Genomic DNA, 26,545 nt, shown 5'->3' with positions numbered 1-26,545 from the left:
ATGGAATTATGGCAACATTGTTCTAGAGAATGGTCAGGGACTGGTATTCTTTGAACATTTCCTTTCTTAACTCTTCTGAACATTGGAAAGGGAAAAAAAATGCCTCTTCCCAATGGACTTGCCAGGGAAAGTCACCATGTTGTGAACTCTGATGTAGATTTTATGTTGTTTGAGAACAGCATGTGGTAAAAGGAAGGAGAGATAAAAGGGCAGGGGACCTGGAGTGGCCCTACTCCAGAGTGGATGGTGATTATTATAATACTTAACTTGGTATATTGACTTACTAAAGGCTGAAAGTTATATTAATTTCTATGACAGAGATAGGGCAGGAATAATTTCCTTCTTTTAACAGACCAGGAAGCTAGTGCTTACAAGATATATGACTTGCCCAAGGTCATGACATTTGAAAGAACCAAAATATGATGTCAGCTCATCAGACATCATAATTCAGGCTGTTTCCACCAAGTTGTTTGGCCTCTTTGGTTTGTGGAGGGACCTTTGTCCACATGTTATTCTCTTGGCTTAGAATCTCCTTGCACCAATGTTTGTCAGGTGAATTCTTACTAATTTTTTAAAACCCAGCTCAGATAGCCACTTCCTGGGGAAACCTCCTAAATTTTCCTAAGACAGTTAGCCACCCCCTTTCCCATGCCTTTTCAACACTTTCCACAACAGCAACATAGAGGCACATTGAATGTTACTATTTGTACCTGTTTATTTGTTTAACCTCTCTACTGGATTGTGAGGTTTTCAAGGTAGGGAGTGGATCTGGTTGATCTTCATGTCTCTACCACCCGACATGTAGGAAAGGGAATGGTTGGGGAGGTAGACTGGTATCCATAAGTGGAAGAAATCTGGGAGGGAAGGAAGATTCCCTAGATATGGAGATATTATTAGGCACCCCTACGCCTAATCTGTATGAGTCTGTATGAGCCACACAGGTAATTTAAAATTTTCTAGTAACTAAATTAAAAAATAAAAAGAAACAGATAGAATTAAATTTAGTAAGTTTTATCTGATCTGGAATAGTATTTTAACATGAAGTCATAATCATGATAATATAATAGCAATATTATAAATATAAAGTAATAAATAATATTTATTTATTATTATAAATATTATACATATAAAGAAATAAATAAAAGTAATATAAAATTATTAATGATGGTTTACATATTTTTAAACTAAGTCTTTGCAAACCAGTGTGTATTGTATACTTAAAGCTCATCTCAATTTGGCCAGCCACTTTCAACTTTTCAATTGTTTCATGTGGCCAGAAGTTGTTGTATTGGACAGCAGAGGTATCAGGGAAAAGGAAAAAGTCCAATCACATGAATTAAATATGAGTTCTGAGATTCTTTTCTTTATAAACCCTGTTCTCTAGGCAACCAAATATTTACAAATTGCTTTTTTTCCTCCTCTTTTTCTAGTTAATGTACTATTTGAAGGGACTTAAGTTTACCACCCATAATGGAGAGAGAATAGAAATTGATGAAAATGGAGATGTGACTATGACATTCTAAACTGGCGATTAGGTGATAATGGAGAGGTTGCTTTTGTGAAGGTTGGAGAATATATATTCACAAACTCTAAGTTTGAGCTCGTGATGAAAAAGAACAATGCAACCATATTTTGGAACAATGAATCATCAAAGGTTAGTTACTCTGACATCTTATTTTGTTTATATACACAGAGAATTATATGCCTATATTGTTTCAGGCACTGTGGAATATCAGACATCTAGAGTTAGCTATTCCAAGTCAATTTTTTCAAATATAGTACATATCTTTTCTATGTACAGATTCCAGTCTTTTGTTTTTGGAACATTCTCTTGGACTGTAGTTTTAAATATTAGTCCTATCATTTGGTTTTTCTTCTTCAAGCACTCCAGTCAAAGAGTTTGACTTCCTTGGTCTGTCTTCTGTTTTATCTATTTTCTCTCATTTTTGCTTTTTTTCTTTATTTCCTCCTTATTCTTTTGGTTATTTTCCTGCCTTTTCGATGTCCCTTATTAAATTTACACTCAGGTATATTTGTTTTTGAGTACCTTGTAACTTTTATCTTAATTTCTGAACTGATATTGTTTTGTCTTTAGTTTCTTTCCTGAACCAAAAAATGAAATTGTTTTCATTCTTTCCAGTTTTATATTTATTTAGGTTTTTAATTTTTAAATATCTGAATCAACATATTTTTGCACATCTCCAAGTGCTTTTTTGAGAGTATTTAATTGTAGTGCTAGAATATGTATTTAAAATACTATGTTACACAGGACACCTGGTTGGCTCAGTTGGTTAAGCATCTGACTCTTGATCTTGGCTCGACTCAAGTCTTGATCTCAGGGTCATGAGTTCAAGCCCCATGTTGGGCTCCACACTGGGCATGAAGACTTCTTTAAAAAATTAAGAAATAAAATAAAATGCTGTTACATTATTTTTCTGGTTAATGGTTATGTGTTTATGTGTGTTGATGGGAATTTTAATCTGCTGGAATATTTTTTTTTTCTATTGGAATGTTTTGATTTTCATTGCCTGTTTTCTTCTTATAGTAAACTTACATCAAGGCACTCTTCCATTTTTGTTCATAGACAAGGATAAGGGTTTTTGGTGTTTCATAAATTTCAATTTCAAGACTGCCTTCTTCTGTTAGTAAAGAATAGTATATTTGAGATAATGACTTTTTGTGGTAAGAGAAAGCTTGATGTGTCTCTTGGTTTTATGATTCACTCTTGTTTCTGTAGGACTCTTAATTTTCCCTTCTTCTTTCCTTTTCTATCATATCTCAAAAGGGCACTTCTCCATCTTCATACACCTTCTAGTCCCATACAAGTGGTGCTGTCCTGAGACTGGCACCTTGAGTCCCACTTTCAAGACCTTTCTCTAGCCGGTGCTGTCTCTACATGGTTTTGGACCTGTTTCAATGCAGACTGGGACATTTTCTTTCTAGGAGTGTCTTGTCTGCTCTCCATCAACCTTAGATTCTCTGTTCCCCCTTACTCTTTCCTGCATAGTTTCTTAAGTGTCATTTCCTACATACCCAGAGATGAGGGAGGAACTCTAGAGATGGCATTGCTGGAATTTAGTGACATTTCTCTACCACAAGTACTTTGAAGTTCATAGTATTCTCAGGTCCTTTATGATGCTACAGTAGTTGTCATGTATGGTTTTATTTTATTTTGTTTTGTTTTGTTTTTAAAGTTTGTGTGGTGTTTTGGATAGGATGTGTGGAAAGTCACAGTTTAGCAGCTACCATTATCCTCAGGCCACCCAGAAGTCCTTCTTTCTCTTTCGGGTGGTAGTTCTAGAGGGACTTAATCTCTTCCTCCTTTTTTTCTCATTTATTCTCAGGGCCAAAGTGTGGGAGGGAGGATTTACAAATTCATAATATGATTTGGGGTAGGGAACGCTAGCTACCCGTATAGTATGCATATGTGTGCACATGTATGTCAACAAGCTTTGATGTATCATTCAATAAACCTTTTACTGAGAAGATTATAGGAGAGAAAGATGAGTTTCCAAAATACTGCCTTCAAAATTGTTTTGAGAGGCAATAGAAATAAGGTTTGAGGATTAAATGCATTATGTTTGGAAGTAATGTTTACTACACAATAAAAACTGTTATTTTCCTTTTATTTCCTATTGTCATTATTTATTGATTGTGAATTATTGTTATTTGTGTCATTATTTATTTTATTTATTATTATAATTTTTATTTCTCTTCCTCCTCTAGCAACAGGAGGGCTTTGATATGCAGGACTGAGAAGTGGTTGGTGAGCTAGAGACTGGGCCCCCCTGGGTACATGAGGTAAAGACAGTACCTGGAGAAGTAACAGAGGAAGTTAGGGGAAACCTCATCACTTACCAGAAGTTATGAAGAAACCCCATTACTTACCAGATAGCTGAACTTTTTATCCTTCATGAAATATTAGTTCTAGGAGAGTAGGACTCTATGGCCTTCGATATTCTAGTTCAGTGTTTACTACATGGTGACCTGCTGTGTCACAGTAAAATGGTCAGGTGGAGGAAAAGCACTGGCAATTTAATCTTCCAAGGGGATCTCAGGATGAAGGACCTAGCAGGAGTGAGAGAGTGGAATGTGGGAGTCCATGCAGCCAGTGGTTTTTCTTTAATGGTGCAGACTTCTTTCAGGGGTGTGGGGTCTGTTTTCATCTTGTTTCTTGTTCATGTATCTTCCCTCTTCTTGTGTGGCCCTTTAGACCTGAGATCTGAGATACCCAAACGGTCTTCCAAATCCTGCTGGGGAAAGATCTAAGAATAAAGTGACAAGGAAATTAAGATTTTTGGGATCCTGTCCTATGCCAGACACCTAGAAGATCTTGTGTTTTTTTTTTTTTTAATCTCTTTTCATCTCTTTTGTTTTCTTTTTTTGCTCTCTGCTTTTCATGGATGGCAGTAAACATTTATAAACTCATACAGACTCGCAAAAGCACACACACTTACACACAAGTTCCTCCCTTTCTTGGCCCATCCTTAGGCAGCACTCAAACATTATGACAGGATATAAAAATAAAACCTTATCAGTATGTACCACTGGAGGGGCCACAGCTCTCTTCTGCATTGTATTTCTTTGACCTAGAGCTGTTCTGTCCAAATCAGTAGCCCCTATTCACATGTAGCTTATAAAGTGTAAATTAATTAAAACTAAATAAAATTAAAAATTCAGTTCCTTAGTCACATTGGCCACATTTCAAGTGTTCAACAGCCACCTGTGACTAGGAGTACTGTACTAGACGTGTAACACTTCTACGTCCCTAGGCCTAGAGTATAAACTATCTCCTGTAGTCTAGAGCTCTATCCCTCAATGAGGCCTGAGACTTTTCACTTTGTAGTCCTGCTGCTAGGCATATAGCAGGTACTTAATATAATTATTGTGCATGAAAAAAGAGATGTTACTGCTTGTATAGGTTCATAAAACACTCATTCTGCTAAAATTTGATGAAAGAACAGTAAAATGTAGTAGTTGGTTTTTATTTTAATGTTTCATTAGAACATAATTTTATTTTTCTTCTTTATTAAATTGGGGTTATATTTGAATAATGAAATTGGTACAAATGAATTCGATACACATTTACTTAACATCTACTATGAGTTCACCTCTTGTTGAGCACTGCAAAAAACCACTGCCCTGAATTCCAGTCCAAGATGGCATCATAGGAGGACCCTGAACTCACCTCCTCCACGGACACACCAAATGTACACCTGTTTATAGAGCAGTTCCTCCTGAAGAAGAACTGAGGGCTGGTTGAACAGCTTCTGCACGACAAAAGATAGCGACCACACTGAGAATGACAGGGGAGATGGAGACTTGGTAACAAAAGGAACCCCCACCCCCAATACTGGGAACTGCAGTGAGGAGGGATAGTACCCTGAGATGACCTTGAGCAGGTTTGTCTGCCCAAGGGCACAGGAAAAAAAAAGCTGAGATTTGAAAGAGCAACTAGAATATGAAGGGACTGGCCCTAGAACTTCGCCTAAAGGTGGGGAGATGCTGGAACTCTCTCTGGGTCAGAGGGGCTAGTGAGTGCCGGGGTTTATGTTCCCCCTCCACCTTGACAGTGTGAACAGGAACAGGATCTGTGTACCCTACTGGCCTGCTGCTCCAGTGTTTCCTGGGTTCCTAGCTCACACCAGCTCCACCCATCCCACCAAGGAGGTCACAGGGCAGTGCACACCAGGACATCCCTAGTCAGTGCTCACTATGGCTCCAGCTATCAGACCAAGATGACACAGGAACACAGCATCCTGGAACACTCCAGGCCCAAGTCACTTCAGCTCCAGATGGCTTGCTAGGGCACCCCTGATACAGAGCTGTTTGAGACCTCCTGGCTATGCCTGCTTTAGCTCCAGCTATCCTGCCAAAGTGCCCCTTGTGCAGAGTGGCTTGGGAATGCCTGGCCCATGCCTGCCTCAATTCTAGCCACCCAACCAGGGCACCCTGGGACCTCCCAGCCCACATCCACCTTGGTTCCAGCTGCCCCACCAGGGCAACCCCTGTGCTCAGCACCCTGGGACACCCTGGATTATACTCACTTCAGCTTCAGCTGTCCTGCCAAGCACCCTCTCTGAGGAGAGTCCCGGGACCACCCCAGCCCCAGAACCCACTTCAGCTCTGGCCATGTTACTAGGGTAGCTCCATTGCAGAATACTCTGGCCACACCAGACACAGCTCTAGCCAGCCAGCCAAAGTCACAAGGCACAGTCCACACAGGGGCCAACCATGCATAAGACTATTCCTTCAAGTGTAAGAGAAGTAGCTGTTTTGCCTAATTTATAGAAACAAACACATAAAGTCAAGAAAAATGGGGAGACAAGAATATGCCCCAAATGAAAGATCAAGAGAAAACCTCAGAAGAAGAACTAAATGAAATTAAGCAATATGCCTGATGAAGAGTTTAAAGTAATGGCCATAAAGGTGTTCATGGGACCGAGAGAAAAGTAGAAGAACTCAGTAAGAGCTTCAACAAAGAGATAGAAAATGTAAAAAAAAAAAAGAACCAGAGTTGAAGAATATAATAACTGAAATGAAAAATACACTAAAGGGAATCAAGAGTAGATTGGAAGATGCCGAAGAATGAATCAGACATCTAGAAAATAAGGTAAGGGAAAGCACCCCAGCAAAATAGCGAAAAGAAAAAAAGTATTAAAATTAAAAAAAAATGTTTATGTATTTTAGACAGACAGAGATAGAGTGTGAGTGGGGGAGAGAGAGAGAGAGACCCAGAATCTGAAGCACACTCCAGGCTCCAAGCTGTCAGCACAGAGTCTGACGCTGGGCTTGAACCCATGAACCGTGAGATCATGACCTGAGCTGAAGTTGGACGCTTAACCAACTGAGCAACCCTGTCACCCCAGAAAAAAAAGTATTTAAAAAAAGGAAGATAGGTGAGGAGAACTCTTGTAAAAATCTTCAACAAAATATTAGCAAACCATAGTCAACAATGCATTAAAAGCATCATTCACCACAATCAAGTGGGATTTATTCTGGGAATGCAAGGATAGTCAATATTCACAAATCAGTCAACATGAAACACCATATAAACAAAATGAAGGATAAAAATCATGATCATCTCAATAGATGCAGAAACAGCATTTGTCAAAGTGCAACATTCATCATGATAAAAACTCTCAACAAAGTTGGTTTAGAGGGAGCATACCTTAATATAATAAAGACCATATATGAAAAAACCTCAGCTAACATACTCAATGGTGAAAAACTGAGAGCTTTTCCTCTAAGATCAGGAGCAAGACAAGGACGTCCATGCTTACTACTTTTATTCAACATAGTGAAAATTCTAGCCACAACAATCAGAAAAGAAAAAGAAATAAAAGCATCCAAATTGGTAAGAAAGAAGTTCAACTGTCATGATTTGCAGATTATATGATACTAATCACAGAAAGCTCTGAAGACTCCACCAAAAAAAAAAAAAAAAACTATTAGAAGTAATCAATGAATTTGCTGAAATTACAGGATACAAAATTAATACACAGAAATTGGTTGTGTTTTTATACACTAGTAACAAAGTAGCAGAAAGAGGAATGTAGAAAATAGTCTCATTTATAATTGAACCAAAAAGAATTAAATACCCAGGAATAAACTTGATCAAGGACATGAAAGACCTATACTCTGAAAACTATAAAACGCTCATAAAAAAATTGAAGACAGCTTAACAAATGGAAAGATATTCCATATTCATGGATTGGGAAGAAATAATATTATTAAAATGTCCATAATAGCCAAAGCAATCTACAGATACAATGCAATCCCTATTAAATATCAGCCACATTTTTCTTAGAACTAAAACAAATAATACTAAAATTTGTATGGAACCACAAAATATCCTGAATAGTCAAAGCAATTGTGAGAAAGAAGAACAAAGTTGGAGGTATCACAATTCCAGATTTCAAGATATACTACAAAGCTATAGGAATCAAAAGAATGTGGTATTAGCACAAAAATAGATACACAGAATCAATAGAACAGAATATAAAGCCCAGAAATAAACCCATGATTATATGGTCAATCTACGACAAAGCAGGCAAGAATATACAATGGAGAAAATATAGTCTCTTCAATAAATGGTACTATGAAAACTGGACATGCAAAAGAATGAAACTGGACCACTTTCTTACACTATATACAAAAATAAACTCAAAATGGATTAAAGACCTAAATGTGAGACCTGAAACCATAAAACTCCTAGAAGAAAACTTTGGCAGTAATTTCTTTGACATCAACCTTAGCAACACTTTACTAGATATGTCTCCTCAGACAAGAGAAGCAATCAAAAAAAAAAAAAAAAAAAAGCTTTTGCACAACAAAGGAACCCATCAACAAAATGAAAAGCCAACATACTGAATGGGAGAAGATACTGCAAATGACATATCTGATAAGGGGCTAGGATCCAAAAATATATAAATAATTTATACAACTTAAGCACCAAAAAACAAGTAATCCAACTAAAAAAATGGGCAAAGGACTTAAATAGACATCTTGCAAAAAAAAAAAAAAAAAAAAAAAAGACATACAGGTGGCAAACAGACACATGAAAAGATTCTCAAAATTACTAATCATCAGGGAAATGCAAATGAAAACTGTAGTGAGATATTGCCTCATATCTGTCAGAATGGTTAGAATCAAAAAGATAAAAAATAATAAGTGTTGGCAAGTATGTGGAGAAAAGGGAACACTTGTGTACTGTTGTGTACTTTTGGTGGGAACGTAAATTGGTGCAGCCACTGTGGAGAATAGTACTGATTTTCCTAAAAAAATTAAATAGAAATATCAAATGACTCAATAATTCTGCTATTGGGTATTTATCCAAAGAAAATTTAAAAAACCCCACTAATTCAAAAAGATGTATGCTCCTCTGTTTATTGCAGAATTATTTACAATAGCCAAGATATGGAAGCAACACAAGTGTCCATCCATAGATGAAGAAGTGGTGTGTATATGTATATAATGGGATATTACTCAGACATAAAAAACACGAGATCTTGTCATTTGTGATAACACAGATGGAACTAGAAAGTGTTAAGCTAGGTGAAATAAGAGAGAGAGGCAAACAAATTGATGATTGCCAGAGAGAAAGGGGGTGAGGGGGATGGACAAAATGAGTGAAGGGGAGTGGGAGGTACAGGTTTCCAGTTATGGAATAAATAAGTCGTGGGGAATGAAAGGTAGAGCATAGGGAATATAGTCAACGGTACTGTAATAATGTATGGTGACAGATGGTACATATACTTGTGGTGAGCACAGGGTAACGTATAGACTTATGGAATCACTATGTTGTACATGTGAAACTAACATAACATTGTCAATTATACTTTAAAAAAGAAAAAAAGAATGCGGGAGAAAAGCAGGAGTTCTCCCTGGTCAAAAATTGGACAACTTGAGCATCAAGAAGGAAAATAAATGCAGTAAAATAAAACACATTTTAAAATCCATAAGTTCATAATGATAGTCTCTCTCCTCCTTCCAAAATTGATCAGCTTTGGAAGATTCTTTGGAACCAACCTGTTATTTCACAGACTACTAAATAAAGGAAAAGAAGTAAAAAACAAAAGCAAGCAAACACACACACACACACACACACACACACACCCCAAAATACTGCCTTCACAGCACTTACAGTGAAATCAATTAATTAATTGAGCCAATATTTGTTGAGCACAATATTATAGATGCTAGACACTATCTTAGGAACCGGGAATACATCAGTGTACAAAACAGAACAAATCTTTGACTAATGGAACATTTCGGTGGGAGGAAATAGGCAATAAAGAAGACAAATAAGTAAATTATGTTATCTTAAAGGGTGATAGTGCTGTAGAGAAAAAGTTATAAGGATTAAGATAGGGAATGATGGAGTCAAGGTTGTAATTTTACATAATGTAGTCAGGGAAGGCCTCACCGGGGTGACATTTGAACAAAACTTAAAGGGAAGTGAATCCATGCATTATCTAGGGGAGGAGCATTTTGGACAGAGGGAATGGCAACTTCTAAGCTCTGAGGCAGGGGTGTGGTTGGCATTTTGGAGAAACAGCAAAGAGGTCAGTGTGGCTACTAGGAGGGAGGGAGAAGGAAGGAAGAGAGGTGAGAGAGTAGATCACATAGGACCTTATTGGGTATTTCAGGACTTTGACTTTAACACTGAGTGAAAAGGGGAGCCACAGAAGAGTCTTGAGAGAGGAGAGTAATGGTCTGACTTAGGGTTTAAAGGATCATCTGTCTGCCATGTTGCAAATAGCCCTAAGGAGTGGGCTGGGGTGGGGAACAAGAGTAGAAAAAGATAAACCAATTAGAAGACCAATAAAATAATGCAAAATAATGCGGGTGCTTGAACTAAGATAGATGTGATGGAAGTGACACATAATAGTCACATTCTGGATGTCTTACAGTTAGAAGCCCCTGGACTTGCAAGTGTTCTGCCCCAAATAATTAGTGGACGGTACCAGGTATGATTTAACTCATGATGGCAAGCTGAATCTGGAGGTTGGGGAGCAGACGGGCCTGAGTGAAGGAGAGGGTGTATATATGCATGCAAGTAATGCAAGATAAACATATGGATGAGAATGGTGGTGTTGGGGACAGAAATGGGGAATTTGGGAGGAGGAATAGGCTTAATGGGAATAGTTTTGACATGTTGACTTGGAGGTGATGGTAGAAACTAAAAGTAGGGACACGTTGGAAGTTTAGGATATGGAATTAGAGGTCAGGTGGGATAGGTTGGCAGAGATCAAGATTTGGGAGTCCTTATATAGAGCTGCTGGTTGAAAAAAAAAGAGTGAATGAGCTGCTTTATGTGAAGAGATTAAAGCAGAGGATTAAGGAGCAAACCTAAGAAAATGCCCACAGTGATGAGGAAGGTGGAGGAGGTAGAGCTGACAAAGTAAATAAAAGGCCCAATGGAAGCCAAGGGCGCCTGAATCTCAAGGAAGGATTGATCAAGAGTGCCAAATATTGAAGAAAAACACCAGAGAATTTAGCTAGAGGAAAAGCTAGCAGACACGGCAAGAAACATTTTAGTGAGATGAGTGGGTTAGAAGCTAGGTTACAGGGGTTAAGACAGAAAGGGATACTTAGAAATGGAGCAAAAAGGCATCAGTTCATTGTTCATGATGATTTTATTTTATTTTTTAAATATTTTTATTTATTTTTGAGAGAGAGACAGAGTGTGAACAGGGGAGGAGAAGAGAGAGGGAAACACAGAATCTGAAGAAGCCTCCAGGCCCTGAGCTGTTCAGCGCAGAGCCCTACACGGGGCTCCAACTCACGAACCCTGAGATCATGACCTGAGCCAAAGTCAGATGCTTAACCGACTGAGCCACCCAGGCGCCTGATTCATGATAATTTTCAAAGAAAGGTATATAAAGAGCTCTTTTCAAAAGACTAGGTCTAGAGAGAGGAAATCCAGTTCATTCTGTGATATCACACACACACACACACACACACACACACACACACACACACACACACCTTTTAAGAAGGCTATCTATTGTGTATAGCAATACATACTTCAGTAATGTTACATACCATAACTGATCTCCCAGATATCTAATGTTTTTTATTGTTATCTAATTCAGATTTCACCTGCAAAACTCAAATAGGAAAATTCTGATTTCCAAAATAAATATAAATATGATTGTTCATTTTCCAAAATAACTCTTTCCTTAATGGAAACCACATTTTATCTCCCTTTTAAATAGGAAGCTCTTTATTTACATTAAGATATAAACTGATTTACAAACATTGCATTTGTACTAGGTTTGAAAGTGTACATCCATGTAGAATATAAAGGGAGACCTGCATTTACTATTGAGCTTTTAAAATTCCTTTTTGTGAGAAAATATTCCAGTGTTATGCCTTGTCCATGTTTCCTTTTTTGCCCTGCCAATTTTTCCCATGGAAAAGATCTTTTGTTTTTCTTTTCTACTGACGCTCTTTAACTTTCAGACTATGTTGGGATGACCTTGTGAGAAGAAATCTTTTTCAGGCTCTCAAGATAATTCTTGGGATCACAGGACCCCCACAAGCAGAAACAGAGTTGGCAAATTGTCCCTTCCCCAGAGTATCATGGGCATGGAGGTTGGTCTGAGGCCCTAAAGTTGGAAAGAGCTAGCTTTAAGATGAGCTCTGGATTTCTAGAATCAACCATAAGATGACTTTTAGCAAAATTCCTCTCTAGGCTCTCCAGGTGTCATTCATTCTCTTTGTCTGTCATCCATGCCTAGCTATCTTGGGTTTCCTGAGATATCACAAACCCCCTAGAAATCCAGATGTAAACTCTTTCTGTCCTCCCCTGGTCCCCCAGTGGAGACAAAAGGCTTTGTTACATGCATTGATTGTGTTTGTCTTTGCTAGCTTTTCCATTTGGTGTGTACTGATCTATGTCGTCCTGGGACCCGGAAGGGGATTCATCAGGGGGAACCAATATGCTGTTTTGACCTCATCGCATGTGCTGATGGACACGTGTCATGGGAACCAGGTAGAGATGATCATATTTTTCATTGATACTGAAATGCAATTAGAGTAAGCATTCTTTGGTAAACAGGGCTTTAGGAGTGATCTTTATAAATAGGTGTAAACAACTTATAACAAAAATCATTACAATCCTTCAAACTGTTGGATATTCTGTGTAGTTTGAAAAAAACCCATAATATTGGGTTTCAGTTCTAAAGCTGCTACAGTTGGGAATTTAAGAGAAAGAATTTAAGAGAAGAAAAATTTTAAAAATGAAATGTGAAATGTGAATAAATGGAATCATAAAAAGTACTTAAAATTATTTCAGTTTATAAAGTACATTAAACATCAGTTATGTAAGAAATAGTGAATAATTGGAGAAACAGGTGAATTACTGTTCTGTATTCTACTGAATTATCTCTAGTTTGGAACTGTAAGATATAGAATTCCATCCCTAAAGACAGTGGACTTAAGGCCATAATTGCTCAAGGTTTGTAGGATGAATTTTACAGATGAATTCTTTATTGCTCTATGAATTCTTCTCTACAACCTGATGAATTTCTGCTCTTCATGACCAGGAATTTACCTGGGTTTGGTGTGCGTAGCCTTATGAATCATGTTGGAGCAGGTATACTTTTATCTCTGCTTATCTCTATCTTTAAAGATAACTCAAAAGCTGTACTTGTCCTTTGCCCAAAGTCCCTCCATAACAATTTATTTCAAGAAGAATTTTAAAAAATGTAAAAGTTCCCCAAATAGAAAATAAGCACAATGAACAACTCCCTGAGCCCCACGTGACTCATTCTCTGAAGAGTTTTATCAAGAGAAGTCCAATCCAACAGTGAGAAGTGGTTAAAAGGGATTTCCAATCATTACCTGTACATTTCAAAGAACATTAAAGTGATCCATTTGATAATTTACCATAAATTCATCTCAAATACCTTTTTCCTATGTTGTAACACACTCCCATGGAGCTTTGTCAACACTGTTGTTTTTGTTTCCCTTGTTTTTTTTTTTTTTTTTAAATGTTTATTTATTTTTGAGACAGAGAGAGACAGAGCATGAATGGGGTAGGGTCAGAGAGAGAGGGAGACACAGAATCTGAAGCAGGCTCCAGGCTCCTAGCTGTCAGCACAGAGCCCGACGCGGGGCTCAAACCCACAGACCGTGAGATCATGACCTGAGCCGAAGTCGGATGCCTAACCGACTGAGCCACCCAGGAGCCCCCGTTTCCCTTGTTTTTAAAAAAACTTTTTTTAATGCTTATTTACTTGTGTGGTGTGTGTGTGTGTGTGTGTGTGTGTGTGTGTGTGTGTGTGTGAGAAAGAGAAAGAGAAAGAGAGGGTGGGGGAGGGAGAGGGGCAGAGAGAGAGGGAGACACAGAATCTGAAGCAGGCTCCAGGCTCTGAGCTGTCAGCACAGAGCCCAACATGGGACTCAAACCCACAAATCACGGGAACATGACCTGAGTCAAAGTCAGAAGCTTAGCCAACTGAGACACCCAGGGACCCTTGTTTCCCTTCTTATTCTCAGTCCTTCTCTGCCTGTTCTCTGGAATCTGCATCTGGAGGGTGGGGAGGAGAAAGCTGAAGGAGCAAAGACAAGATTCCCCTCAGTAGGTGGCAGTAATGTTGAATGGAAGACTGAAAACACTTGTATTTTAATCAAATTTCTCACAGTAATTCTCTTGATTGTTTCACCTGAGTAGCTTTAATTTTCCCATCCCTGGCAAACCATTTGTGGGTTGTTCTTAGGTTTATGAGGATACACACCTCTCTTCTCAACGGGATAATGGGAAGAGAAGGAAAGAGGCATCTTACTGGAAAAGGCCCATATAGGAAAGGCTGAAACCATGAAGGCAGTCCAAATTTCCACAACTAAAAATAATTCTCAATTTGTAATATTGGTTGCAGACTCTAAGACCATTGTATTGCTGCTTTTTTCTTCTTTCTTTTTTTTTTTTTCTTTTTTTTTTTTTTTTAGATTTTGTATATTCTGTATAAAGGGATTTCAGTGAGTCCTGCCCTGGGTCTTTGGCTGCTCCGAGCTATTCACAGCTAAAGGGGACAATTAATTTTCTTGCAGTTAATCCTCTGTTTGTTCATTAGGTCAAAGGGAGTGTGAACAATGTGGTGAAGACTATTGGTCAAATGCACAAAAGAGCGAGTGCATACTGAGAGAGGTGGAATTCCTTGCTTACAATGAGGCCCTGGGATTCCTGCTTGTCATTCTCTCCATCTTTGGGGTGCTTGTGGTCGTGGCAGTCACAATTGTGTATGTGTTATGCAGGCATACTCCACTTGTGAATGCCAATGACAGGGATCTGGGCTTTCTTATTCAGGTTTCTCTTGTCATCATATGGCTGTCTTCCAGGCTTTTCATTGGCAAGCCATACAACTGGTCCTGTATGACCCGCCATGTCACTTTGGCAGTGGGTTTTTCTCTTTGCCTGTCTTGTATTCTTGGAAAGACTATTTCACTGTGTTTAGCCTACAGAATTTCTAAATCCAGAGCCCGACTCCTATCCATCCACTCCCTTTTTTGAAAAATCATTGTGCTAATCTGTTCTAGTTGAGATTGGCATATGCACAACCTACTTAGAATTGGAGCCTCCAAGAGTGTGCAAGAACATGGAATCTCGAAACATAAAGATCATTTTGGAATGTGTTGAAGGTTCTATAGAATTTTTATGCTCTATGTTTGGGATTGATGTCTATCTGGCCTTGCTATGTTTTCTTACAACCTTGGTTGCTTTCCGGTTGCCAGATAATTACTATGAAGGAAAATGCCTCACCTTTGTGATGCTGGTCTTTTTCATCATCTGGATCTTTTTTGTCCCTGCTTACTTGAGCACCAAAGGCAAGTTCAAAGTAGCTGTGGAAATGTTTGCAATCTTGGCATCCAGCTATGGTTTGTTGGGTTGTATATTTGCTCCCGAGTGTTTCATTATTCTGCTGAGGCCAGTGAGGAATACTGATGAAATTGTTGGTGGAAGAGTTCCCACTATAAATAAAAGCATCCAACTGACTTTATCTTCTGTGAGCAGTAGAAGTAGAACACAGTGTCAAGTGTTCTGGATGACTAGGGTTGTGAGTTACATGTGTCTTTCAAAGCTGCAATGGTGACATGGTTCAATGTTCCCTCTCAGGTTGCTCCTGCAGCAGCTGCCTGATGCTCTGGGGAAATATTGAGGACTTGGGCTCTGGTAGTATGGTCCTAGCATGAGATATGAAATCTCATACTGTAAGATACCATTCAGCATGAATTAGAATACCTGTTACTCCTGAAACTGTAAACCACTACATTCAAACATCTCAATACTTGCGTATAAGGAGTGTATAGCAGAGGGTACAAGTAATCTAAAATAATGGGTAAAAAATTGGCTCATGAATATATTCTTTTTTATATCATGGGTGTCTGATCTAGAAATTTACATTAAACAAAGTCACCTTGTGGGGACCAACAAAGACATCTTGTTAATGCATCTATTGATAGCTTTTCTCTAACTGAGGTCAGAACTATAGCTCATAAACTCTCCCTTGGAGCAGGGCATTTGGTAAGAGAATTTATGTTTCAAAGGACTCTGCAGCATACAGATGATATTGGAGGAACTGAGATGTGAACAAAGCTCAGGTCCTTCTTGAATTCATAATGGGAATAGACAAGTTTCTTCCAGAGGGAAAGCAAGGCCTACTTCCTCCAGATTTTCCTAGATAATAGTAGTAAAATATTTGAGTTCCTATAGAATGCAAGATTTTTTAGAATAAATTAAATGATAGATATTTACTCTCTGGTCATCCAGAGTTAACTAAAATGCTATAAAAATATTTTGAATCTTCTTCCAGTTATGAAACTTAAAAGTGATCTACATATATTTATGTGCATATGAATTAAATGTGTGGAAAAACAGAATTTGTAGAAATGCTGATAAACCAAATAGCTGTGTGCATACTTGACTCTAGGAAACCAGTAGGATCAGAAACTCTCTTTTCAAGAGAAGTTATGAAGTCTTGTGAATATCAATTGGCCAAACTAGGCAGAGAGGTTCATACAGGCTTTGGAGCAGAAAGTGAAACCATGATGACTAGTTTAGCAGGACAGGTCTGTCAGGAATTTATTAATTTTTAAAGAAAGATAATTCCAGACCAGATGAAGAGGATAAGCTTCCTGTAATTTAAATAGGAAGTTTACACCACAGTTCAGCAAAGCCCCAAAGTGAGCTCATTTCTTGGAGGGCTAATGGTATCCCAGTGCTTTCTGGGCCGGCATCTATTCACCCACCCATCTCCCAAAACTTGTACAGTGCTTTGCATCATGGCCCTAGGACTCTGAGAGAAGAGCCTATATCACGGTGTGACGCATGGGAGATTGCTTTCTTTGTCCCTATACTTGATCCAGGAATGGACTTTGGAAAAGAGAGGGTTGTTTGTCAAGGTATCAAATAATACGAAAATGAGAATCCGAGTCAATTTCTTGCTCAATAATGCATGCAGCTTGAGTCTTCTCAGTGATCCATTTTGGAATTTTAAAAAATGCTGAAAGATGACTCAAGTCTAGTGATTTGCCTTACTTTTATATTCAAAATATTTCAATCTCAAAGTAGTTTTTCCTGAAATGTTGACTGCTGAATATATATCTAAAAAGGTAATTCCAGAAGTCCACCTGGGCAATATCGAAGACTTCACTATCTCCTTTCATACCAGATGGCTCAGTAATACTGTCTTATTGGACTTGTGTTCCTTGCAATTATTTATTTTTCTGATCAGCAATAGGTTTGGGAAAGTAGAGAGAATAAATATTATTAAAACAAAGTATCAACTGAACTTGCATGCTTAACTTTAATGTTTACTTGTAAAGTTTTATAATTTTAAGATACAACTTTCATCTAAAATGATCTGAAGTTATCACTTGTTGACTTGGTACACATACATTGTCATAAAGACTGGCTTATGGCAGATAAATTGAATAATATGTGTTGTCAAAGATGATGGTCTAATTTTTAATATTGATCTATTCAATTACTTATCAAGTATTAAAATGGTCCTTACTGCGTTAAAAGATAATTTTTCTCTTTGGGCGAATGGGTTATTTGTTTATTTCATTTAATTTAAATTACATTTAGCTAACATATGGTGTAATATTAGTTTCAGGTGTACAAGTTTAGTGATTCAACACAGGCATGCAACACCCAGCGCTCATCACAATGAGTCCACTCCTTAATCCCCTTCACCTATTTCACCCATGCCCCCACCCACTTTTTCTCTGGTAAGAGTCAGTTTGTTCTCTATAATTAAGAGTCTGTTTCTTGGTTTTCCTCTCTCTTCACCTCCCGCCCACGCCTATGACCTTTGGTTTTGCTTCTTTTTGTTAATGTTTATTCATTCAGAGAGAGAGAGAGAGAGAGAGAGAGAATGAGTGCAGGAGGGCCAGAGAGCAAGGGACAGAGAGAATCCCAAGCAGACTCGATGGTGTCAGCACAGACTGGGGGCTCAATCTCACAAACCATTAAATTATGACCTGAGCCGAAATCAAGTGCCTGAGACTCAACTGACTGGGCCACCCAGGCACCCTTATTTCTTAAATTCAACATATGAGTGAAATTGTATGTTATCTTTCTCTGACTGACTTATTTTGCTTAGCATAATACTCTCTAGTTCCACCCACGTCGTTGCAAATGGCAAGATTTCATTCAAACATGTCATTTTAAAATGATTTCTAGTAAAAAAAAAAAATTACTAGAATCTCTATCAGCAAATGTTGTCTCATAAGAGAATCTCACATAGAAGTCATTCGTGACGCTCCCTGCTGGGGGTGAGCATTTTCTGGTAACCACATGCTGGGTCTTGGGGAATAGTTCAGAATTAATTTCGGGGTGTTGCATCAAAATAATGCAGTTGCTGGCTTGGGGAGTAGCATAAAGACTAATTGAAAGAAAAAAAAAGTAGAAAACAACACTTTATTAGAGGCTGACCTAGACATATGCAGGTTTGAGCTCTTTTAGAAAAAGAAATGTTTATCAGAGCTGCTCAAACCCACAATGTAAGATTGATTTGTTTGGGTTAAGGCAAAGAAAATTCTTGATAGAAAGTGAATATATTATCAAAAAGGGAAAGATACTCCAACAGCCAGATTAATTTCCTTAAAACACAAATTGATCTCATCTCTTCCCTGCTCATCAGCTCCCAGTGTTTCCTCAGTTCTCTGCAGCATGAGTCCAGCTGCCTTAGCCAAATATTTGAGACCTTACGAACTGTTTTCCATTTTCTATTTTCAACGTTTGTCACCTGCCACCTGCCACCTTCCTACCCACATCCTTGTAACACAATCCAACTGGATGCCTGAAATTCCTAGAATTACCTTATTTCCTTTTTCCTCTAATGTGCTAATAGTACTCCATCCATCTATCCATCCATCCATCCATCCATCCATCCCTGAAGGGATGGTGTGCATCAGATTCAGAGGGAGGCATAGAAGATGCACAAAGACAAGGCTTGTCCCCCACGTACAGGTAATTGCCGTCATTTGAAATGAAAGATAATAAACTGACAATGATCCTAGGATGTGATCAAGCTGTGATTGTGGGAGCATGGAGGTCAAGGAGGCAACACTTGAATACCTTCCTTAAGGACAAGAAGGAATTAGCCATAAGCAAGAAAGATAAACTAATGTGTGCATTCTCCCTAGCCTAGTGGTGGGGCATGGTAGGTACCACTTTCCCTTTCCTTTTTTCTAAAGTCCTGTAGGACTTTATCTATGCCTCTTTTGTGTCATTGACCATTCTCCGCCTCATACTAGGGTTATCTGCTTCCAAATCTTTTCTCTGTTGCTGCATTATAACTTATTAAGGGACCCCTTATATGTATATAAGTAATCTTATAAAGACTATAAGTCTTAACATCACAGAATATAACTTGCATTTAAGTGGTGCCCAATGATTTTTTTAAATGAATGGATGGATGAATAAAGTTATTAAGATAGTTAATCAGTAACCTAGAAAGGCTCAGGGGTGATGTTTCCATGTAAACTGAGGAGGCCTGGAGCATAGCAGGGATGGAGGAGGTGGAAAGAGGCTGTTAGGGAAACCTGGTGGGTAGGGGCCAGTTTGAGAGCAACAAGCACTTCACTGGGAAGAGAAGGGAAACCAGGGCTAAGAGGAAGGAGGTGAGTTGAAATGGGAGTGAGCGGTCTTAAAAAGAATTTTTCAATGGTATTCATTTTACTATTTTACCATGGTATTTTCTCCTTCATATAGTCTTATTTTTTGAAGAAATGCTGTGTTTTAACTCTCCTGCAATTTCTTCCCTTTTGAGCTGTCATTGGGAAGCAGCTCTTCGGAACATCTAAAGGCAGAGTAGTTATTCATAATCTCAAGGTAAAATTATTAACAATTTATATAAAAAAATCTTTGTGAAATTTACTCATTTACATTTTTAGAAGATTACACATTTCCCCTGATAGTTTTGGGAAAACAATTTAAATATAAAAGACATAATGTGAAATGCAAATAAACCAGATACATTATTAGGGTAGGTTAACTGTGGACCGAACAATCCCTAAATCTCAGGGGTTTAACAGATTAATACTTAACACACACTTGAGATGAATGTATGTCCTATTGGTCAGACTGCTGTCTTGGACAGCCCTCTTTCAGGGGGTGATTCAAAGATGCTGCTAGATAATCTATGTTTGCCCCACCACACACCCATTTGCTGCCTTCCCCACTCTGCTCTGTGCTCCTATAGTCTCCATCACACACATTCCCTTGTCCTGTGGCTTCCAGTAGGTTCTGTCAGTGAGAGGCACCAATGGGACACTGGACAGCAAGGAGAGAGATCAGGGTCACTGGACAGCAAGGAGAGAGGTCAGGGTCTTTGCTCTTTCAGCCATGGCTCATTCCTTTCCTGTGGCCCCTCTCCCTCCTCTCCTGTGACTACAGCTCTCACCAAGTGCCACATTTGCTGATCTATCCTTTCAGACCTGAGTGTAAAAACAACTTTTCATTGTTCCTAGTCCCAGGGGGTTCACTATCCTTTGTTAGATCCCTTAACTTTGTCTGCTCATGTCTATAGTCCTTTGTTTTTTTTCTAATTTTTATTTAAATTCCACTTAGTTAACATACAGTGTAATATTTGTTTCAGGTGTACAATTTAGTGATTCAACATTTCGATACAATACTCGGTGCTCATCACAACAAGGGCCCTCCGTAGTACCCATCACCTGTTTAACACCCACCCCCCCACCTCCCCTCTGGTAACCATCAGTTTGTTCTCTATAGTTAAGGGTCTGTTTCTTGGTTTTCTTCTCTCTCTTTTTTTCCCACCCTATGTTCATTTGTTTTGTACTTTAACTCTCTTCTCTTCTGAGCGTACCAGCATTTCCTGTTGGTACCCTGACTCATCCAGTGACCCAAGTTCCTTTTGCTTCACGATGCCAGTGTTTGCCAGGGCAAGCTGGAAGTATACTTCATAGGCTCTAATTCATGGATGAGTGTAAATAGACTGTGGGAAGGTCTGATGGCGGCTAGTCTGGGGTCTGGGACTTAGGAACTCTTGAAACCATTAAATAAGAATACCTCTCAAAGACAAAGCCTCCACTGAAGAGGAAAGAGTAGGAGGAAGATCCAAACTGATCAGGACAAAGACAGCAGGGGCAAAGAGAGAAAGGGTTCAAATCCATATAATCAAAGTAAATCTTACTTAAATCCATGTCATTTTGAAACATAAATAGACCTGGACATGAATGAGAACAGAGGTTTTAGATGCTTTAGGATAATGATCATGGTCAGTTATTTTTGCTAACGGGGTGAAGCAATGGCAAAGATAATCTCAAATTACTCATAAGCTATTACTGTCATATGACTGATTGTATTAATAAACATTCCAGGACTGTTTCATGTGTTTGCTACAAAATGATGTGGTATGTGGCTGCCCATTTTGCCAGCAATGCACCATCACTCAGAACAATTTGCCTCATGGAAATGCCTTAGGAGTTTGGAACATACTCTTTTGAATATCCTCAATTATGAAGAATCTTTACTTTTCCAGAATAGAATTTTTAAAATTCTTATTTATTGCTAAACATTGAAAGAAAATGTAAGGGGAAAACAAGATCTGTAAAAGGCTGAATAGAATACGGAGAAAGGTAAAGCAAAACAAAACCACAATGTTGATTAGCATGTTAGAAAACTATTTTCAGCATCTACTGAAAAGGAACATATATATACCCATGACCCAGCAAATCCATTCCCAGGAATACACTAACTAAACTATGTCTGTATGCTTATCAAAAAGATGAATTGGGTAGTTGTGATGAGTCAACCACCCAAATGCCCATCAGCAGGAGAAGAAATAAATAAATCAAGATAAACCCACACAGTGGGATACCGTGCGGCAGTGAGAACGAACAGGCTGCTTTGTGGGGGAAAAGACTGTAGGGCTTTATGGTTGAGAGCTGGGAGACCAATTTAGAAGTGATTACTGTCATCTGGGCAAGAGATCAAGAGACCATCTTGGACCAAGAGCAGAGCTCTCAACAATTTGTGGCTAGCTGGACATTGTCACATCAGATTTCCTGACGTAATTTAGACATTTGGCAGTTGCATCTCAAAGTAAATATTCAAAAGAAAAGGGGGACGCGTCAGAAGGCTACAGTTTAAGCACTTAGCACCAACTCCAAAGATAATCCCATTATTTTGAGCTGGCTTTTACTGCCTTTTGAAATTCTGATTAATAAGGGGATCATTTAAGCTGATAAAGCCACCTGGGTGGAAAATGATTTTCTCAGAGTGGCTGCCAGAGCTCACCAGTAATTGAAAAACATGAATGAAAAGTTTCCTGTTTCCTTTTTCCCATTTTAAAGTTAAAATCTCACTGAGTAAACACTTTTTCTCCTTTCTGTAAGGATTCAGAGTGACAGCCTAACCAGCAAACACCTTTCTCCTTCCTCCTAAAGACACTAAACTTCATTTCTGCCTTTCTCTTTGAAGCTTTTCTCCACGGTGTCCCATTTTTTGGAGCTGGAGTATGTTGATTTATAGGTCAAGCATAAGGGTTTCTCAGGCGTAGTGCAAATTACTACTTCCTTCTCAGGTTGTTTTTATGTTTTTGTTTTTTTCTCTATCAGCTGCAGTTTCATAGTAAATCTTCCCACAGTGTTAGTCAGACTGATGGAGTGGCCAGCATCCTCAGTGAGGGCCTTGATCAGGGAAGACAAAGCACAATGATTTACTTTGGTGCCCTAGCCTCAGAACTGGTTGGGCGTGATAGAGCAAAATGACTAAAAGCAAAGAGTTTAGAATAACATGGTTTGGGACCAATGTTACAATTTCTTGCTGTTTAATCCTAGGCACGTTCTTTTACTTCTCTAAGCACAAAGCCTGGCATATAGTAAACACTCAGTAACTGTTAGTGTCTTTGTCTGTTCAGGCTGCTGTAACAAAATGCCACCGAATGGGTGGCTTATAAGCAAAAACCATTTCTTTCTCATAGTGCTGGAGCCTGGAAAGTCTGGAGATTATGGCACTGGCAGAGTCAGTGTCTGGTGAAGGTTTGCTTCCACATGGTGGAAGGGATCTCTCTGGGGCCTCTTCTATGTGGTCGCTAATTCCTAACAAGCTAACGTCCCAAAGGCTCCACATCCTAATATCATCACCTTGGGGGTTGGTATTTCAACTTATGAATTTTGAAGGGGGAACAAACATTCAGACTGTAGCAGCTAGTTATACAAGTTATTTAATGAACTACTGGTAATATTATTATTAGCTTGTTGGCTCCAATGTCTCTTTAGTCCCAGCCCCGTGCACTGAGTATTTTAAACTCCAGGGGGCGCAGTGGGCCCTGCTCTAGCTCCTGTGATAGTGGCACTTTCAGGCCACAGTTTCTGAAATCAGAAACTTGGGGATCATTATCAACATTTTCTTTTTCTTCAGCTGCGTCCTCCATCCCCCTTCTAAGCCCCATGTATGCCACAATTGTCTACCAATTTCTGTCAACTCCAAAATCAATATGGTTCTCAGATCAGTCCTTTCCTCTTTGTTTACCCAAGCCATTAGACACTCTTGGCCTAGGTACTTTTTGGCACTCTTACTTTGCCTCTCTCTGCAGCAAGAGTCCTCTAAAATGTGTGTTTAATTTTGTCACTTTTTGGCTAAAATCCTTCACCATTATATTCTTGTTCTCTGTTTATTTCTCCTACTTGAAACTCCTTCTTCCTTGACCTTTTGGGGCTTCCCTTCCCTCTAGCTAGATTATTTATAATACCCTGAATTCATCTTCTCTGAGAAAAGGTAACTCCTTCTTTCTGAATATTCCTTCCTTCTCTGTCGTTCTTTTGCCAAACATCTTTCTCCAATCCATGAAGACTCAGGTATCACGTCACTTCTCTGTGGAAGCTTTCTGAGCAGGCTCTCTCCGCTAAGTTGGCATGGGGGAACTTCTCATGCTTTGTAACACTCCACACCTGCTTTGATCATGGCACTTAGCATCTTGTGTTGTAATGACTTTTGGAAGAGACCTTGCACCATGAGCTCAGGGAGCTCTGTACTGCTCATCTCTTTATTCCTTGGTCCTTGTAGAGGGCCTGATTCATGATAGGTGCTTAATGAATGCATTCTGAATATCCTTGGCGGCTGCTATACTGGGAGACTGGCATTTTGCATCAGTGTAATCAAGATACAAATGGAACTATACATATGTTTTTGTTCATTTTTAAAGTCCCTAGGCATTACTGGCATCAAGTTGTATTTTATGTTAGTTCATGGTTGTGGCTGCATGAAACCTTTCTCAAACATGGCCCTGCTCTGTAAGAAATGCCATGCTAAAGGGTACTTAAAACACCGTTACAGAATCTGAGATGATTTGCCTCTGGAGAAACAGTCTTTAGCCTGTGGACAAAGCCACTACAAGCAATAGTCACCCATCAAGGTCAACAAAGCATGCTTCCAGCTTAGAGCCTTCCATCCACTGGCCTGGGCCACAGCAGCTAAAGATGGTTTAATATAAACTGCATTAAATCACGAAGATAAAAATGCCTTGCCTACCCACTGAAGTTCAAGGCTCACAACTATATTTCCTGGCCCTACCAAAAGCCTCTCTGCATGAGTATTTGTCTTCCCCAGCTCCATACTTTTGCTTAATTTTTAGTGTGGGAATTTTCATTTCCCAGCCCATGAAATGTTGCGGTCATTGACAATGCACCAAAGTATAGCCTCCTTTCTGGGTTTATAACAAATTAAGATAAAAGTTAAACAGTAGCAAATGAGAGGTCAAATGCCATCTTTTTTAAGGATAAACACTGGGTTGAGGATGACTTTCTTAAGAGTCAAATGGATTTCCTAAATTTGATCCCAAGAAATAAGGTGACTGGGGGTGTCTGGGTGGCTCAGTCAGTTAAGTGTCTGACTTCAGCTCAGGTCATGATCTCATGGTCCATGAGTTCAAGCCCTGTATTGGGCTCTGTGCTGACAGCTCGGAGCCTGGAGCCTGCTTTGGATTCTGTGTCTCCCTCTTTCTCTGCTCTTCCCCCACTCACGCTCTGTCTTTCTCTCAAAAAATCAATAAACACTAAAAAAAATAGAAAAAAAAAGAATTAAGGTGACTGACCCCTCTAGTCACTGGCAATGCAGGACTGAGCCCAACCCCCCCCCCATGAGAAGCTTTCTAGGGAAGACTTGGGTCATAGAAAACAAGGATATATTCCCACACCCTGTGGGCATTTCATTCCCAAAGAAAATGATAGATAAGGTGTTTGAGCTCAGCTGTGTCACTCCACTTCCCCTCAAGGGTGAGTGAGCTGTGGAGAGATGCCAAGGGTAATAAACTAGTTGAACTTCCTCAATGCAGCAGGAGTCAGGAGTAGGGAAGAAGTGTTCCCATTCAACACCAGCGGAGATAGGGGCTCAAATAACTTTTGTGGTTTAATCAGTAAAAACATATATTAGGTGCTATTACTCCACCTCAGTATTTTTTCCTTTTAGTTCTTGTGTTTGCCTGCTGTACTGGATGATGTATGGATCAATACATAGTAATTTTGCAGAGATGATGGGATAAAGCATTTATAGGTGGCTTACCATGAACTCTAATGGTGCTCACATAAAATGTATGCCATATATCGTGCCTGTATTTTAATCCTACTAATTAAGACTCAGACTGAAAATGTTTCTAAACCTTAAAGCTTGAGAAAAAAAATAATGGCCTTTTTTAAATGATCTTTTTGCATTGTTTTCTACTCAAAGGGAGTAAAATATCCATAAAAACAACTCAATTTATTTTCAAACTGTAACTTCCTTTCAGACTTCCAATTTAAAGGCCAGTAAATGGATACCTAGCATTGACCTTAACACATTAATGTTGCATTTTAAAAGCAGGGTAATATAGGGCCAGGTGATGTTTCTCAGATTTAGAAGTCTGATCACTTAATAATATCACTGTCCCTATCACTGGGCAGTATCAAGTGCCTGCTGACCTGGAGGCTGGTGTTTGGGGTGAGTGTAACCAAGATACAGAGGGAACTGGTGAGGCTAGCTGACCCTTTAGAAAGTCTTAGGACCTATGATATAAAACTGTGCCAACTGGCAGGTTTCTCCACCCAGGATGCCCACAGAAAGGGGTGGTGAAAAAGAAGTGGTATGCCTCTATTTGCCCATTGATGGTCAGCCGCCATTTTGCTGGTAGAGTGGGCTATAGGATCTGGGTTGCAGTAGGTGACTTCTAATTTTTTTTTTTTTTTTTTATAGTAGTTAATGACAAGAGTTAGGATTCTGTTGGTCACCTTGAAAACTCACCAAGGTTTTGCTCATTTCTTTTGGTGGTCCCAGCAGGGAAGTCCATTGGCCAGTGAAGGGAAAGGAGGAAGGTGGAGAGATGAGCTGTGGAAGAATGAACACGCGAGCATTGCCTTCGGGACTTACATTCCAGCCAGGGAAACAAGCAGGTGTACACAGTCATTTGAAGAGTGCCAGAAGTTTGGTCATTTGAAAGAGACAATTTAAGGGCCCATAAAATACTTTGGTCACATCACTTGCTATCCCTGAGACTTTTATCCTTTCTGTGTCTAAATTCCTTCATCTGTC

The 26,545-nt window shown here is 39.1% G+C and overlaps 1 long non-coding RNA gene across 1 annotated transcript; it reads left to right on the top strand.

Moving 5' to 3' along the window:
• The first annotated feature begins 486 nt into the window (after window positions 1-486).
• Window positions 487-26,545, top strand: LOC102962652. The gene is made up of 4 exons (XR_006207558.1): window positions 487-552; window positions 1,431-1,654; window positions 12,379-12,502; window positions 26,291-26,545. It is a non-coding gene; the product is annotated as an uncharacterized LOC102962652 (long non-coding RNA).

The sequence above is a fragment of the Panthera tigris genome, chromosome C2 (assembly GCF_018350195.1).
Source record: "Panthera tigris isolate Pti1 chromosome C2, P.tigris_Pti1_mat1.1, whole genome shotgun sequence".
Taxonomy (NCBI): Eukaryota; Metazoa; Chordata; class Mammalia; order Carnivora; family Felidae; genus Panthera; species Panthera tigris.
Note: the sequence above shows the minus strand (reverse complement) of the source record. Positions and strands in the feature narration are given on the sequence as shown.